Raw genomic sequence first — 7,930 nt, forward strand, 5'->3', positions numbered from 1 at the left:
GAAGTTTCAACGTTGATGATCCAAAGGGTCCGATCAAAACAGATCAAGAACTCTCGCAACTACTACACCACTACTCTGTGGTTATCAACCGTGCCAAGACGCGGTTGACCTCGCCAAGAAGGCTTTTTCTGCAAGCGAATTGAGAACACAAGTAAGAACAGGTAGATGCAATCTGAATATTACTAATTACCAATGAAGCACTCGAGTTTGGGGTTCAACAAACCGATGAACGACGAAACTGTATTAAACAGAATAATCTAAGCTAAATCCAAGTCTAAATTATGACGGCTACTGTATATATATAGGGAGCGTGAGGAGGTCGACCTAGGGTTGTACAATCGTGGAGAGAGGCGTGCACAACCTGGACTCCGACTTCGACACGATTACAAACCCGGCAGGGTTCAAAACAGTGACGCAACACCTTATTCATTTGACTCTAACTAAACTATAAGGAATATATGGTCGAGCTCATATCCATTAGAAAGGGCTCGTCGTAAGCTTTCTAAAATGTCCAATATTGCCTAAAACGAACTTCGTATGAGAGAGTTATCCCCGTTTTACTGACATGCTGTCCTGCAACTCGACCTCGACCACGACCACGACCACGACCACGACCATGACCAAGACTAGAGTTTAGCCTTGAGTCCGAGTAAACTTGGCCTTCGAGGAGTGACGTCTGTGTAAGTTTATGGTGCTTCTCCCACATTCCTATGCAATAAAATATCACAAGAATTTAGTAGTAATCCATCCAAGGAAACACGAACAGCAAGGAACGAGTTCACCTGGTGGTTTAATTGTCATGTACGTGCTCTTGTAATCGGACCTTGTATGATTTGAGGATTATTAGTGGTATTGATCGTATTCGAAGGAGACATGCGCTCATCATCCTCCCCCTCTTGAATTGGAGTCGTCCTCGACTCAAGCTCATCTTCTTCTCCCAAATATAACTTCAAATCTGAAATGTTAAACGTGGGACTAACCCCAAAATCTGCAGGTAGGTCCAATTTGTATGCATTGTCATTGATTTTCTCAATTATCTTAAATAGTCTATCAGCTTTAGACATCAACTTTGATTTTCTTAGTTCTGTAAATCTATCCTTCCTCAAATGCAACCAAAATAAATTACCCAGTGTAAATTTTATTTCCTTCCTACATTTACTTCCAGTAATCTTATACTTTTCAGTCATGCTCTCTATATTCTTTTTAGTTGTGTCATGCAACTTAAGAATAAATTCAACACGTTTCTTAGCATCTAAATTAAGTCTTTCAAAAGTAGACAAATGTAGTAAATCAATAGGAGCGCGGGGATTAAATCCATACACTACCGGGAACGAACTTACCTTGGTGGTAGAGTGTACCGACCTATTGTAAGCAAATTCAATATGTGGTAAACATACTTCCCACATCCTCAAATTCTTCTTTATAACTGCCCGCAACATGGTCAATAATGTGCGGTTGATGACCTCTGTTTGACCATCAGTTTGGGGATGACACATAGTAGAAAATAGCAGTTTTGTCCCCAATTTATTCCAAAGTCATCTCTAAAAGTGACTCAAAAACTTTGTGTCATGATTCGAGATAAAAGTATTAGGCACTCCATATAGTCGAACGATTTTCCTGAGAAACAAATCAATTATGTTTGTAGCATCATCGCTCTTATGACAAGGTATAAAATGTGTCATTTTAGAGAATCGATCCACAACCATACAAATATGCTATCCCTCCCCCTCATTATCTTAGGCAATCCTAAAACAAAATCCATGAAAATATCCTCCCAAGGTACACTAGGAATAGGAAGAGACACGTAAAGGCCATGGGGATTTAAGCGAGACTTAACTTTATTACAAGTGGTGCAACGTGACATGTAGCGCTTGACATTACGTCTCATCTTTGGCCAAAAGAAATGAGCGGTCAGCACATCTTCAGTCTTCTTTGCTCCAAAATGTGCTATCAATCCTCCTCCATGCGCCTCCTGCAACAACAAAAGGCGAACAAAGCTAGCTGGAATGCATAGTTTGTTAGCACGATAGAGCAATACGTCATTTAGCACATATTTATTCCATGCTTTCCCTTCTGTACAATTTTTAAACACTTCTTTAAAGTCTAAATCAGTAGCATATAAGTTCTTAATGGTCTAAAAAAACTTATGATTAAGTTGAGATAACATGGTATGACGTCTAGAAAGCGCATCAGCAATCACATTGCCTTTTTCTTTCTTATGTTTTATGACATATGGAAATGTCTCAATAAATTCTATCCATTTAGCATGTCGTTTATTCAGTTTAGTTTGACTTTTAATATATTTCAGCGATTCATGATCAGAATGTATAACAAATTCTGTGGGCCATATATAATATTACCAAGTTTCAAGAACACGAATTAAAACATACAATTCTTTATCATAAGTGGAATAATTCAGACTTAGTCCATTTAATTTCTCGCTGAAATAAGTAATAGGTTTACCTTCTTGAATTAGCACATCTCCAATTCCAATCCCACCAGCATCACATTCTAGTTCAAAGGTGTTACCAAAATTAGGGAGTTGGAGCAATGCAGCATGGGTAAGTTTCTCTTTCAACAATTTGAATGCTTTTTCTTGTGCAGGTCCCCATTTAAAAATTACTCCTTTCTTTGTCAACTCGTTTAATAGAGCAGCAATGGTGCTGAAATCCCGCACAAATTGTCGATAGAAACCCGCAAGACCATAAAAGCTTCTTACTTGAGTAACAGTCTTAGGGGTCGACCAGCTCTTTATGGTTCAATTTTTGCTTCATCCACCTATATTCCCTGTGGAATAACAATATAGCTAAGAAAAAGAAACTCAATCTATGAAAAAAGTGCACTTTTCGAGGTTACCGAACAAACGTGCATCTCTCAAAGCATTAAAAACAGCATGTAAATGATCAAAGTGTTGTTCTTGTGACTTGCTGTAAATCAAAATATCATCAAAATAAACCACCACAAATCTTTCAATGAAAGTACGTAAAACTTCATTCATCAATCGCATGAAAGTACTAGATGCATTAGTTAACTCAAAAGGCATTACTAACCATTCATACAAACCAAACTTAGTTTTAAAAGCAGTCTTCCATTCATTTCTAAGTTTCATTCTAATCTGGTGGTATCCGCTTCGTAAGTCATTTTTAGTGAAAATTATAGAACCACTTAATTCATCAAGCATGTCATCTAACCTAGGGATATGGTGATAATATCTGATAGTAATATTATTGATGGCTCTACAATCAACACATATACGCCAACTACCATCTTTCTTAGGAACCAAAAGAACGAGAACATCACAACAGCTAAGAATTTCTCGTATATACTCGCGGTCCAAAAGGTCTTGTACTTGTCGCTGAATTTCCTTAGTTTCTTCTGGATTGGTCCTATATGCAGCATGATTTGGCAAAGTTGCTCCCGGAATCAAATCAATTTGATGCTCAATCCCTCTAATAGATGGTAATCCCGGGGGTACCTCAGCTGGAAATACACCCACAAACTCCTGCAAAAGGTTAGCAACAACAGGATGCAAAGAGGTAGATATATCCTCAAGTGAAACTAAAGCATCCTTGCTTATCAAAGCACAGCATGGTAGCTCATTATTACAAATTTTAGCAAGGTCAAATTTAGTGGCAAGCATAACACACACTTTCAGTTTAATTCCATCGGACTTAGAAGTTGTTATTGCTTTCTCCTTTTTGGGTGGAAAAGCTTTGTCCGCTACTTGCTGATTTTCATATACATTCTCAAGCTCTTTTACCTTATTTTCAACTATCTCTTGTTCACATTTCACAATTTCAGCAAGGGTTAAATGTAGAAAAGTTATTTTCTTTTCTCTATGCATAAGAGTGTACTTATTACTTTTACCAAAATGTGTTGCATCAGTATCAAACTCCCATGGTCGTCCTAGCAAAAGAGAGCATGCTTGCATGGGGACTACATCGAAATCAACACAATCATGGTATGAACCAATAGAAAAATACACCATAACTGTTTGCATTACCTTCACCTTACCGCTATTGTTGAATCACTGAATGCGGTATGGATAAGGATGTGTTCTTGTTGACAAGGAAAGTTTCTTAATCAAATCTAAACTTACTAAATTGTTGTAGCTTCCTCCATCAATAATGACTCGAACACGAAAGTCCTTGACTAGGAGGAACATATGAAATAGATTATAGCGTTGTAACTATTCCGCTTGCTCTATTTGAGTACTTAACACTCGCTACACAATGAGTGTTCTATAATTCTCTGTAGCAACTGCATTCAATTCTTCCTCATGGTTGATATCCTTCTCGAACTCGTCCTCTTTACCTACATGGTTAGCTGTAAGAACATATTCATCCTTAACATCACTAGCACTTACATATCCACTGTCCTCTGTTAAAATGTATGTTCGTTGACTTGGGCAATCCTTCATGACGTGGCTCATTCCCTTGCATCGGTGGCATACAATCCCGATCGATCGGCCTATAGAGGCAACCGAAGAAGAGCTCTTAGTTGGACTATACACACTTACAAATTTGCTTACCTTAGGAGCGTGTGACGGTGTTGAGGGTACTGCTGAACGCGGCCTACTCAAGAAGGGGTAGCAGACCTTGAAGCTTAATGTGGGGCTATTTTGTCTTGACCCGGCGTTGATTTTGAAGAAGTCGAGCTTCCAAAATTGTTCCTTGGCCTCTGTTGTCGTCCCTGTAATTCTTTTTCTGCCAAACACGCAAGTTAGAACAATTTAGGAACACTATCGTATTCTTTGTAATTAACTATGTCCTGAATTTCACGCCTTATACCCTCCATAAAAGCGTGCCATTGCAGCCTCTTTATCCTCAATAATACCACAATGCAACATACTAATCTGTAACTCCTGATAATATTCTTCTATGCATCTATCACTTTGGTTTAAGCACTGCAATTTCTTACGCAAATGACATTTAAAAGAGGGTGGAACAAATCTGTTACACATAACAACCTTTAAAGCATTCCATGTCGTAGACACTAATCCATCGATGCAAACTCTATTCCACCAGATGATTGCAAAATCTTTAAATTCACTAGTGGCTTGCCTAACTCTATGCACTTCAGGAACCAAATGAGCATTAAACTTTTGTTCGACCGTCATTTCTCAACCTAAATACTTTTCAGCATCATAAGCACCCGCAAAAGATGGTATAGTAAACTTAACCTTAGTAAATGGATCATCATTAACACATGGGTTATGTTGCTGAAAATCATTACCTCTCATACCTTGACGGTTGAAGTTCAATCGATTCCATTGTCGTGCATCAAAGGCGTCATGTTCTTGCCTCAAATTTTCTTCATCCGGGATGGACTCTGTAGGAGGGTGAACTCCTCAAGCGAGGATCCGAAGGGACCCCCTTTGAGATTCGACCGGGGGGATGATTCTGAGTCCGCCTCGTACGTGAAATAAATGAGAGTAAATGAGATGCAGGTGGAGTGGATGATCGGATGCAGGAGGAAATAAATGCTCAGGGGATTTTTAGACAGGTTCGGGCTGCACTGAGCGTAATACCCTACTCCTGTGTGTATGCTATAAATGCTCTGAGAATGTCTCTCTGAGGATCTGCTGTGTTACAAGAATGTTTGTCTAAGTCTAGAGCTTCGTGCTTCTTCCGTCGTCGGCGTCCGAAGCTCGTCGGATGTGCCTTGACCAATCTCTGTCCGATGTGTTCTTCAGGCTCTGTCTTCTTCTCCGGGGAGCCCGCCCCTCTTTTATACCCGGCGGGGCGGGTGGCACGCCAGAAAGGATTGGCGCAAGTTCCAAGATGCCATAAATGGAAAGCAACCATCATGGGCTGCAGCTTGAGGTGACGGGGAGAGTTGAAAATGCTCCCTCGTCCGGTCTTCGTCGTCATCATTCCGCTTTTCAGCGGATGCAGCGGGGAGGGCCCGCCGGGCAGCTACCGAGCAGCCCCGTGTGCCGCTCGGTCAGAGCGAGTCTGATACAGCAGAGCGGCAGGTGTCGCGCCTCGAGCCCTACGACGTTATCCCGAGGTGCGTCGGATGACGTGCGATGGGACCCACGCATTAAATGTCCCCACGCCTCTCTGCCAGACTGTGGCAGGGACTGACTGCAAGCGTGGGAGGAGTGGTTGGAAGTGACAAGCCACGCGCCCTCTTAGATGCAGCATCGGGCCTCTCAGCAGTTGACACCTCAACGCTGAGCCCCTGTGGGGACCATCGGCGAAGGACTTCTCAGGCCCTCGGGGAATTGTGAGTGCTCGGGGACTACTGTTCACAGCCCCAAGCACTCTCTCTCGGATATGTCCTCTCTTGGTCATCGGGGAACTCGGGTGCTTGGGGACCACCGTTCACAGCCCCGAGCACTCTCTCTCGGATATGTCCTCTCTTGGTCCTCGGGGAACTCGGGTGCTCGGGGACCACCGTTCACAGCCCCGAGCACTCTCTCCCGGAACTTTGACTACTCAGGTCCTCGGAGAACTTGGGTGCTCGGGGCCACTATTCACGGCCCCAAGCACTCTCTCCCGGAACTTGACTGCTCGGGTCCTCGGGGAACTTGGGTGCTCAGGGGCCACTGTTCACGGCCCCGAGCACTCTCTCCCGGAACTTGTCATCGGGGAACTCGGGTGCTCGGGGACCACTGTTCATGGCCCCGAGCACCCTCTCCCAGGACTTGGCCTTCTCGGACCTCAGGGAGATAACCCCTGAGGGAGGGCGCCACGTGGCACTCTGATGTCCTGGCCTCGGGACTCGGGGACCCCTGGTTCCCATGTCACTGATAGCAGCCCCGGGCCCATTGGTAGGCGATGGCTCAGAGACTGCGGATGGGGCCCTCGTTTTCCTCGAGGCCGATCCCAGCACCGATGCCACGTGGCCTGTTCTCGGGCACTGGTCTCTCTGGCCCAGGCTCTTGGTACGGCCCAGCGGAGAACCGAAGGGATGCGTGTCCTTCCGACTTCCGAGGAGCGTGATAACGGGGCGGGAGGCGCGCGTGGCAACTGCGCAGATCGAGGATAGTGCGCTTGGCAACCGCACGGATCGAGGGAGATTCGCCTGGCACCCGCGCCGATCGAGGGAAATGCGCTTCGCCGAATGCGCCACGGAAAGCGCTGTTTGAAATCCCCAGGACATAAAAAAGGAGAGGGAAGCGAATCGTTGCCCCTTACGCCATTCTTGTGATCATCGCCTCTGTCTTCTTCTTCTTTGCGCTCAGGAGCTCTCGCTCCCTTCAGCGCACAGCACACCCTCCTTCTCATTCCTTCCTGCACACTCCCCACCCCCAAAGATGCCGAAGGCATGAAGTAGCCGCCGGGACAAGTCGAGTTCCAACAGCGTGCTACCAGAGTCGCGCATCGTGAATGAGGAGGGGGCGGAGAAAGTCCGCAAGCTCATGGTGCCCGCCGGCCAGCGGGAGGCGTCGGTGGTGACACCGGCGAGCTTTCCGCCCTCCACGCGCCGGCCGAAGCGGATTGTCATCTTCGTGTCACACCCGGTTTTAACAGCCAAAACCAAGTGCAGCTTATGTGTGCCTAGTAAGTTTAACACACATAAGGACGTCATAGGTGAAGTAACAAAAGCAATACTTTATTTATTTAAACGTTCACCTCTTACAGAAAAAAGACTTTACCTAAGCAAATCTCAAAATGTAAACTAAACGACATCATCTAAACGACGGCAGCGGAACAAAAGCATTGGCGACCAAGACTCCACAGGCACCGACTGGAAGATACGTTCCTTAGAACACCAGGTCATCGTCTTGGAAATCATCAAAGTCTTCCACTGAGCAGCATATATTTTTGGTAGGAGAAAGCAAGGGTGAGCACATAATGTACTCAGCAAGTGTGGGAAAATAATGACATGCAGGCTTATATCAAGAGTAGGCTGACACAAGGTATTATTTGCGTAAATGCGAGTAATGAAAACACATTTGGACTCAAAAGCATTAGTCATA

The sequence above is a fragment of the Phragmites australis genome, chromosome 18, assembly GCF_958298935.1.
Source record: "Phragmites australis chromosome 18, lpPhrAust1.1, whole genome shotgun sequence".
NCBI classification, from domain to species: domain Eukaryota; kingdom Viridiplantae; phylum Streptophyta; class Magnoliopsida; order Poales; family Poaceae; genus Phragmites; species Phragmites australis.